The sequence below is a fragment of the Neofelis nebulosa genome, chromosome 4 (assembly GCF_028018385.1).
Source record: "Neofelis nebulosa isolate mNeoNeb1 chromosome 4, mNeoNeb1.pri, whole genome shotgun sequence".
NCBI lineage: Eukaryota > Metazoa > Chordata > Mammalia > Carnivora > Felidae > Neofelis > Neofelis nebulosa.
In genome coordinates this window covers 110,299,634-110,309,293 of record NC_080785.1, presented here as the reverse complement: position 1 = coordinate 110,309,293, position 9,660 = coordinate 110,299,634, and the positions used below count along the sequence as shown (strand labels likewise).

The following is a 9,660-nucleotide window of genomic DNA, read 5'->3' as shown; positions in this document are numbered from 1 at the left end:
CTCCATCTGAGAATGAAACCAGAGCAGGCTCCCAGGGTCAGTCAGGATGGGCACTTGGCCTTTCCCAATGGCTTCTGGAAGGTTCGTGGCTTGAGGCAGAGCATCAGAGAAGTCCAGAGCTTACTCAGGGGTCTTCTCCATGGGACAAATCATGACATTAGAGGGACTGTGCCAACAAGAAGGGGGTAATGGACATCAGGAAGATGCATGATCTCAGGTTAGTGATGATCACAGAAGGAAGGACGGTCTACTTCCTGCACTGTGCCTTGCCTTAAAGCCGAGACTGAGAATTTTGTCCCAGGCTTGTGTTGAAGCCAGGACTCCAGGCCCACATGACAGGTTAATATCCTAAGCTGGTAGGTAAGCTCTGTGTCCCAAATATGTACCTGCAACCTGAGTGTGAAGCCCATTTTCTAGTTTCACGTGAAATCCAGGTCCTAGACCCATGGTTAATGTTATTCATTATGTCCACATTCAATAAATATTGATCAAACCCTGTGGCAGACTGTGTTATTTTCACATGGGAGGGCTATGCTTCCCAGCCCCGTTGACTAGTCTTAATCAGTGAGATGCAAGTAGTAGCAGAAGCTTTAATGCCATCATGTAATTTCATTATGGCTTTCTTCTCTGCCATCAGACTGGCATGGCCTGGTAGGGGCTGCCACTTTAGCCTTGATGCTGGAGCCAAGGTGACATAGAACAGAGACCCAGCTAAGCTGAGAATGACTTAAATACAATTGAGGAATAAACCTTTGTTGTCCTAAGTTACTAGGATTTGGAGTCATTTGTTACTGCAGCATAACAGCTTCAGCTGGCCAATACAAGAACCTACTCTATGCCAAGCCACGCACTGTGCAGGGGGATATAGCCATGAACAGGACTGTGGGAACATGAGAGTCTGAGGAATAACTCTGGCATGACAGGAAAGATTGGGGAAAAGCAGGTTTATGGAAGAGATCAATAGTTCTGTTTTCAGTATACTAACTGAAGTGTCTATAAGATATCCAAGTGGAATTGCCAAGTATGTGGTTGGATGTAAGAATCTGCAGCTCAGAAGAGAGCTTTGGGATATAAACTTGGGCCTTGTTGGAACCTAGATTGTCAGGAGCCAGGCACCGTCAAGAAAGCAGGTAGCTCACACAGTCTTGAGAAAACAGAAGTGTTCTGGAGAGCAACAAAAGTATTAGTAAGGGTAAGGCAGAGAGCGTAAGAAGAGTCTTGCCCTAATGCATGGAATGGGGATTCAGGCTGCATGTTTTTTAAATTAATGAAAGAGAGATCCTTGATAATTAGAAGACTCGGGGACATCCAGGCTGGCGGCATTTAAGGTCATATCACACACACCTTAGAGCAGTATTTCCAAAACCAGATCTGCATATCACTGGTGCTACCCAAGCTGGTGTTAGGGAAGATTAAATTATATATTATATTACATTTGTTATTCTACAGTTGTGTTATTATTTTCAGGTATCTTCTATTTATGGTATTTGATAGTGGTTTTACGTTTTCAGTGATGACATACACATACTTTGTGAAAATATATTTAAACAAAGATATAATTTGATTTAAAGAACATTTTTAAGGGGTGCCTGGGTGGCTCAATTGGTTAAGCATCCAACTTCGGCTCAGGTCATGATCTCGAAGTTCTTGACTTTGAGCCCCATGTTGGGTTCTGTGCTGACAGCTCACAGCCTGGAGCCTGCTTCAGATTCTGTGTCTCCCTCTCTCTCTGCCTCTCCCCTGCTTGTGTTCAGTCTTTCTCTCTCAAAAATAAAATAAAAAATTTAAAAATTAAAAAAAAAATAAAGAACATTTTAAATTATTGTACATATAGTATACCAATATGCCACAAAAACCAAGTGAGTTGGGTTAGAGAAACCCATAAAGGTAAATCACCTGACAGATGAGAAAGGATGCTCAGCAAAGTGAAATACAAAGTGAAATAACGCGGCAGATCTCCCCACTAGGCAATAGTGCAGCTGGGGCTCAGACCAAGTCTGGCATGATGGGCCGCCCCTCTGAGGCCAGGAGGGGAGGGACTGGGCCCAGATCCCAGGGTTCCCCTCAGTGGCTGGTACTGCTCAGCCTTTCGGTCTCCATTGGCCCCGCATCCACCGAGGGGGACATCCTCCTGGCTTGTGCCCTCCTCCTGGGCAGGATAGCCCTTAGAATTCTTCAGCAGCTCATTTTCCAATGTGGCCAACAAGCACTTTGGCCTCTCTTGGAAACGTCTCTGGCCTAACTGACTCTAATTATTAGCAAAGAGCCAAATTGTGTACTTGAGTCCTCTAGTGGGGAGGTGAGCGGGGTGGTGGCTTAAAAGTCTGACTTCCAAGTAGGAAACCATGCCTTGGGAATCTTGACAGTTTAGGAAAGATTACAATCAGAATGGAGAAATGTATGAAAATGAAACCATGGCCAAATTGGTTTTTTTGTCAAAATGCCGAATGATAAAATTATTTCAAAAATAAGACCTGGCCAACATTTTATGAGAACCAGATGCCTGAGGACCTTCCAAGGGCTCTCTACAGCTCAGACCCTGGACCAGGGTTGGGCAGAGGGGCTCAACAGGGAATGGGGAAGGCCTGAACCAGCAGAGAAAATCTAGTTGGTGAACAAACACCTGCCTTCTCTTGGTGGCCTGGAGATCTGGTGAGCTGGTGGCTCTTGAGTACATGAGGCAGTATCTACAGAACCCTGGCTCAGACCTAGATTGCAGTATTCTATCTGTCATTCACTCACTGTGACATTGATTAATCATTTTCTTCTCTGCACCTCATTTTTTTCATCTGCAAAACGGGGGCAACAATCCCTGCTTCATAAGGTTGTTGTGTAAAGACAGTGGAATATTTTAGTGTCTCTGGGCCACAAGGCCTGGCATGTGTCACTCCCCAGTTTTCCAGGAGTCTTACCTTGTTGCTACCATTAACAGCTGAAACAGTATTTGGCTGATTGGAGAAAGAGTCAGATAGAAATTTGAGTAGCTCACAGAATCAAAAAGTGAAAAATCAATTTCTCAGGACACTAACAAAGGCAGTTCCCACAAAAAAAAAAAAAAAACACTTGATAACACTTTTCTCAGGGAGCAGCAATAGAGACACAGTGGGTCAGTTGTTTTCCATCTTTGCATTACCCTGCTCAAGATTCAGATTCCTTGGTGAGCCTGTTTCATTGGCTTGTGCCATGGGCCCTTGGCCAAGAAATGTTTTCACTGTTTTCTCACAATAATGGAATGCAATATGCACCTGTGTTTTCCCGAAGCAAAATTGCTGTTATTGGAAGTGAGACTGGATATGGGGAATGCCGGAGAAAGGGGTGGGGTGGAGAGGGAGTGCAACCATAAGGTCCTTCCACCGAATGTTAGACCTCTCAGCTCCATCTTCTCTTCTGAGCCACTCCCTTCATCCTGTGTCTCCTGGTCCCAGGCACTCTCTGAGGAGTGTTAAAGCTAATGCAACTACTTGATAATGTTCAGCATCAAAGACACATCTTTACATTCCCCAAATCCACTCTCTCTCTGGCTCTTCACAGCACACTTTTGAGCTGACAAGGCAGGGAATCAACCCTCCCCCTCCCCATTTTCAGAAGGCTCTGCAGAGAATCAGAAGGGAGAAGTGAGAGGGAGTGGCTGATCCCAGGTCATAAACCTGTATCACTTAATAGTAATAGTTTGTCAGTTTATTCTCTTAGGTGTTCTGTGGATATATCTGAAAATAGTTATAGTTCATTTCTTCTAATAACTAAATATTTTATTTTGTTTTTATTTCTTTACATTATGCCAAAATTTACAATAAAAATGACCACTGAAACTCCTATTTCCTAAATTTAATGAGTATGCTGATCATCTCCATTAAGCATGATGTTGGTTGATGTGTAAAGTACTTAAAATAGTATTTGGCATACAGTAAGTGCTACATAAGTGTTATAGAGTAATTATCATCATTCTTTAATATGATCACTACAAATTCTGTGCCTGTCTGCCTCACAAGCATAGGCAATATCTCCTTTACCCCTTCCTTGCCTTGGACTTGGGTGTAGCTAGAGAGTGCATTGGGTTGTAAGGCCAGATACTTACATATATAGTATAAACTCAATGAATATGCATGCCTGAATGAATCAGTTGAAGGAGTTCTAGTAACTCTTATCTGGGATATGCTGGGCATGAATACAGTAGAACAACAGGATGGTCCTTAAAGTCTGAGGTACAGATGGCCATCATCAATTCTTTCCCCTCTGCATGCATCCAATGTGCCTTACACCAAGAGGTGGACTCTTACCTTATCCCTAGAATCTGGCCTGGCCTTAATGACTGGAAGTAACTTTCTTGAACTTCTGAAGCTAGGCCAATGATAGGCCTTGCAGCTTCTCTTAATGCACTAACTCTTGGAATACTCATTCTTAGAATGTTCCCTCATGAAATTGAACTGTTATTCTGTGAGAAGCCCAAGCCATATGAAGATGCCATATGTGAGTGTTCCAGTCAAGAGCCCCAGCTCAGATTCCAAGTGACAGTTAACATTAACTTCTAGCTATGTGACAGAGCCATCTTAGGTGTCCTTCCCAGCTGAACTTTCAGATGACTTGTAGCCTGAGCCAACAACTGACTATGACCACATAAGAAACCCCAAGAAAGAACTACTGAACCCAGACAATCCACAGGGCACACACTGCTTCCCCTCTCAGGATCCAGCAGCAAACCCCCAATTCATTGACCAAAACCTGATGTCCACAGGGTGGAGAAGTATAGTCTTCCCTCAAAAAGGGTAGCAAGTATTCAGGAGCAATAGTAAGAAAATAAAGGAAAGTGGCTGGATACAAGATAAACACAACTATAAGTTGCATTTGTATATACTAGCAAGTAACCCTTTATAAAGTGAGTAAGGAACCCATTCACAGTCATAGCAACAAAAACAAAATATCTAGAAACAACAGTAATGCCTTGGATACATCTGTTTTTTGGTACAATTCCCCAGGGACACTGCAAGAGGTTTTGTAATGAGCTCATTACCAGAGATTGCATATTGGGAAATTTCCAGTGAATTTGCAAATAGGCATACTGCTTCTGCCAAATGACTAAAAATGTTCTTCTGAACTGTTAAAATTTTACTGTGTATGTGCTGAGGTTGAGATAAAATGGTAAAGTAGGGAAGCTGGTCCTATTGGACTATAATTGAGAAATTCTTTCAAGTACGTGCCAACTATAGAAAAACATGAAGTCAGCTGCAAGTGTGGGACTCATTAGGCCTGTGTGTCAGCTCCCATGAGCACAGCTGACCCTGCTGAGCCCTCTCCCTCTCTGGGTGCTCAGCCCAGATCTGGGTGGATGACCCCCCAAGAAGAGGCAAGCAGCCTTCAGGGCAGAGTTCCTGACACAAGGCTTGGCAAGTGCCTCTGATCATCCCTTCTTCCAGAAAGGGATGTTCTTTAATAAACTGTTAAATATTCTTAGATATTCTTTGATAAACCATTACATTCATAAGCAACATGGAGTAAACACCCCAAGATTCTTAACCTTTGGGGGTGAGACTGTAACTAAAGCTGCAAATCTCTCTAGAAGAAGATCCCACTGTGCATAGTACACACAAAATCCTGCATAGTACTCTAGTGGTTGCTGATTCTATGAATCTTGTCCCATAGCTACATAATGAGAAGAGCCTGTAAATTCTAGTGGTTTGTATGACAAGGGGAAGGAAGTGACAGTAGTGAGACAAAGGTGAAAGAGGAATTTTTGACATGGAAGAAGCTTAAGCATGCCTTCATGGTGTTGGGCAATAATCAGTGGAGGGTGGTGAAGTGGGGAAAAAAAAGTCAACTATGAAGGAAGGAGGCTCCTGAGGCTTCTGAGAGGATGGGATCTAGAGCCCCGGGAGCTGGGAAGCCCCTGGGAGATGGAGGACATCTCTCCTGTGGAACAAAAAGGAAGGAGAGAAGGAGGGAGTGGTGGGGCTTCCTTGGTCTAGCCATAGCTAACCTTGTGTATACACTGGCCCTCACAGGCACAGGTTCTTAGGGATGAGTGTCAGAGTGTAGGATGCCATTGCTTCACATGCCATTTACTGAGCATTTACTGTGTGCTAGGTACTATTCTAAGACATGGTCCCTGCTCTCAAAGAGTTTGGATAGGACATATAAGCGAGTAAAGTTATGTCAACAAACAGGACAATTTCAGGCACTGCTCAGTGCTGGAAGGAATGGAAAAAAAGAGGGTGGGGAAATCACTTCTAGTTAGTGCCTGGATGAAGCAAGGAGGTTGCCCAAGAGAAGAGCACCACATGGGGCAGACAGTGAGCACAAAAGCCCTGAAAGTGGTTGGGCTCTATGTCTCCAGAGACTATGAGTTCTCCTTGCTGGGTAACTCCTCCCTGACTACCATGGGCCTCATACAGAGTTGGTGCTAAGAGCCATTAATGAATAAATGAATGAAGAAAGGATGATGTGTGCTCCATGGGCCTCTGTGATCTGGGCCCTGGATACACCCTGATTCTCATTTACCCCATGTGCACCCTTGTTCACTCAGAAGCTAACGAGACATACTTCTTCCCCAGAGCCTATGTTCAGTTGGCCCTTCCCATAGATGTGCCCTTCCCCCAGGTGTATCTTTCCCCTGGGGCGTCCCCTTTCCCAGAAGCACATTGCTCCCTCACCTGCCTTAGGTCTCTGCTCAGCCATCACTCTATCATGAAGCTTCCCTCCACTCCCACCCTGTTTAAAAGGCAACCTCTCCAGTGCTCCTCTTCCTCTACATAATTTCCCCCACCTCATATACCCTGTAATCTCCATGTGTTTTTTGTTTGTTTGTTTGTTTGTTTGTTTATTGTCCATTCCCAACCATCAGGTGTAAGCGCCATGAAAGTATGGTATATTTTTAAGAACTGTTCTTTGCTGTATCCCTAGTCTGACTATCTGACACATGGCTGGTACTCAGTGCATACTTATCAAGAGAAAGAATGGATTTTGACATATCTGTCTCCCTTCCCTGACTTTGAACTTCAGGAATGATGGAAACTTGCCTTTTTATCAGAGTCAACACACAGTGGGCACTTGTTTAAATGTTGTTTGAAGTCAGTGGCCCATCTGCTGCTGCGTGGAGATACCAATAATTTCATGAAGCTTCAGAAAAACCCTTACAGGAAACTCCCTGCACCAATCGCAAAGCCTCATTCATGCCCCATTAGCAGCATTTCATTAGATGACCTCACTGGGGCTTACTCACTTTGAGCAACAAAAAATTTCACAAGCACACAGTGTCTTCTGTCATGGAACTATCATGGGGAGCTTAAAAATACAGGAAATTGGGAGCAGCCCTTCCTTGTCCAAACCCCCAGCAACAGGGAACCAAATGCTTTAATCAAGCTCATCGGTAAACCTAGAAGTAGAGAGATGTCTGTCTGTGATCTTAACCAGACCTGGTCTGACAAGGCAGCTTGCCAGAGGACTTGTGAGACCAGGAACACGGTGCCTATGTTCCTGTTTGTTTGCTGTGGGACTTTGTATGTGCAATACTAGTTGCTCCAACAAAGGCCATTGGGGCCCGCATCTGGAACTGAAACCAGAGCCTGCAATCCCTGTGTCTTCTTCCTTTCCTTCCTGACCCATGTTCCTGTTTCCTGGGCCAGCAGGGCCTGCCACGGGTGGCTCTCCTGGTCCTGCCTGGCCTGGCCCTTCTGTGGCCTATGAATGCCCCTTTCCCCTCCTGGTGTGTGGTTGCTTTCAGGGTCTGGAAGTGGGGGCCCAGCCTGGGTGCAGGCGGGGACTGCAATTAAACCACCCAGAAGGTAGGTCCTGAGGGCACAGATTCCTGTGTCCCTAGGGTCCCAGGGAGATATCCAAGGGTCTATTAATTAGTTCATTCTAAAACTTATTGAGCACTTCCTACTGCAGGCACTGTGTTGGGTGCTGGAGATATAACAGTGAGCTGGTGAACATCTATTTCTAGACTTTACAGTGTGTATGGAGACTCTTTAACTGATATGCCCACAAGTGCATGCTATTGGACAACTGAACACCTGCTCTTGCCTGCATCTCTCCTCCAGTCTATTGCCATGCCTCTCCAGGGTAGCTCTCTTGGAAGCAATGGCTCCAGGACCCTACTGCTGTGTTCTGTGACTCCATCACTCCTCTCCTGGGGGACAGGGAGCTAGAGAGTTGCATGCATGCTCTCAAATTCTTCAGTCTCCAAGTGATGTTTCTGTTCCCAGCCATTGGCTAGAAGAGTGGGGCTGACTTGGGGACGTGGGAGTTGCAAATGGGGATCTGGGGGTGGTGGTGCATAGATATTTGGAGAGTAGCAAATGTCTCAGGCACTACCTCTTCCTACAGAATAAATATTCCATAGCATGGGGGTTGGTGAGGAAGAAGGGTAGAGTTATACTTACCAGAGAAATTCTCAAAGGTGACGATGGGCTGCTCCCAAACAGTACCTGAGTCACCACGCCTGGGATGCCCTGAGGAAGAGCCCAAGGAGATAGACTGTCATTAGCCTCTGAGCCATCCACTGGTATGGCCAGCATGCTGTCCACAGACCTTCTAGCCAAGTAACTCCTTTGTGTGGGGTCAGGCCCCCCACCTGACCCCATACAACTGGCTGATTCCTTTCAGCATTCCAAGACCCCATAAATAGCAGTATATGTGGGGGGTGGGAGCCCTCAGTACCCGAGTAAGGTGTGCTTGTGCTAGACCTACCTGGGGTGAATTACTCTGCCCAGCACAGACTGTGGTGGCAATCAGCTAATGAGTGGGAATTGGGTGCATTGAGACCAGCTCTGCAAAGGGAGGGGACATGGTGCTGTGAGAGGGAGAGGTCAGAGAGGACCACTGTGACCTAAGAGTTTAACAGAAAAAGAGGGCAAGGGTAGTAGGAGAGCACACTCAAGGGACTGAGAGGAACATAAATTGAGGTTGTGTAGGCAACCAGAGCAAGTGAGTTGTTGTCGTGTCCTGGACACAGGCTCATGCAAGAGTCTTTGAATTGGGAATGTGACTGGCATGTGACTGAGAGACAAGCAGGGGACAGAAAGGAGAGAAAGCAGCAGAGCAAGCTTGCTTCTGGTTGCTTGATCCCATGGAACGTTCAGCAGTGCATCTCAGATTTGTCTTTCAGGGGAGGGGAATCAAGGGCTGCTTCATGGGACACGGAGAGCCCTCATGTCTGGATTGCCCACCAACCCTTAGCCAACTGTCTGGGAGCCCCCAGGTGGGAGGTGGGAGGTGTTGACAGCCTTTCCTGACTGCAATGCTGCCAGCACTCACAAAGAAACAAGAGGAGGCCACATCCAAATGGGCAAACATTGTGATGCTTGCTTAACAGAGCACCTTCTATTTCCTACTCTGACAAATATATTTCCAGAATGATCTGGAAGGCCAGGTTTGAGTGCAAGCTCTTAGGCACTCACAGCACCCCATGCCTTCAGGGGCCCTTAGGAGAAGCTTGGAGTTAGTTGATCTGCATGGAACTGGGCCAGTTCTGTGTGGACCTTTATTTTTACTTTCCTTTATTTTAACTTTTAAAAGAAGTTACAGAGGGTCGCCTGGGTGGCTCAGTTCATTAAGTGTCTGACTCGTGACTTCAGGGCAGGTCATGATCTCATGGTTTGTGAGATCAAGCCCAGCATTGGGCTCTGTGCTGAGTGCTGAGGGGGGAGCCTGCTTGAGATTCTCTCT

General features: G+C 45.7%; 1 long non-coding RNA gene across 1 annotated transcript; it reads right to left on the bottom strand.

Annotated features, from left to right (window-relative positions):
• Positions 1–1,725: 1,725 nt before the first annotated feature.
• On the bottom strand, positions 1,726–8,980 carry LOC131508443 (uncharacterized). The gene is made up of 3 exons (XR_009260020.1): positions 8,683–8,980; positions 8,376–8,444; positions 1,726–1,763 (listed from the first exon to the last, which is right to left on the bottom strand). It is a non-coding gene; the product is annotated as an uncharacterized LOC131508443 (long non-coding RNA).
• Between the last annotated feature and the right edge of the window lie 680 nt (positions 8,981–9,660).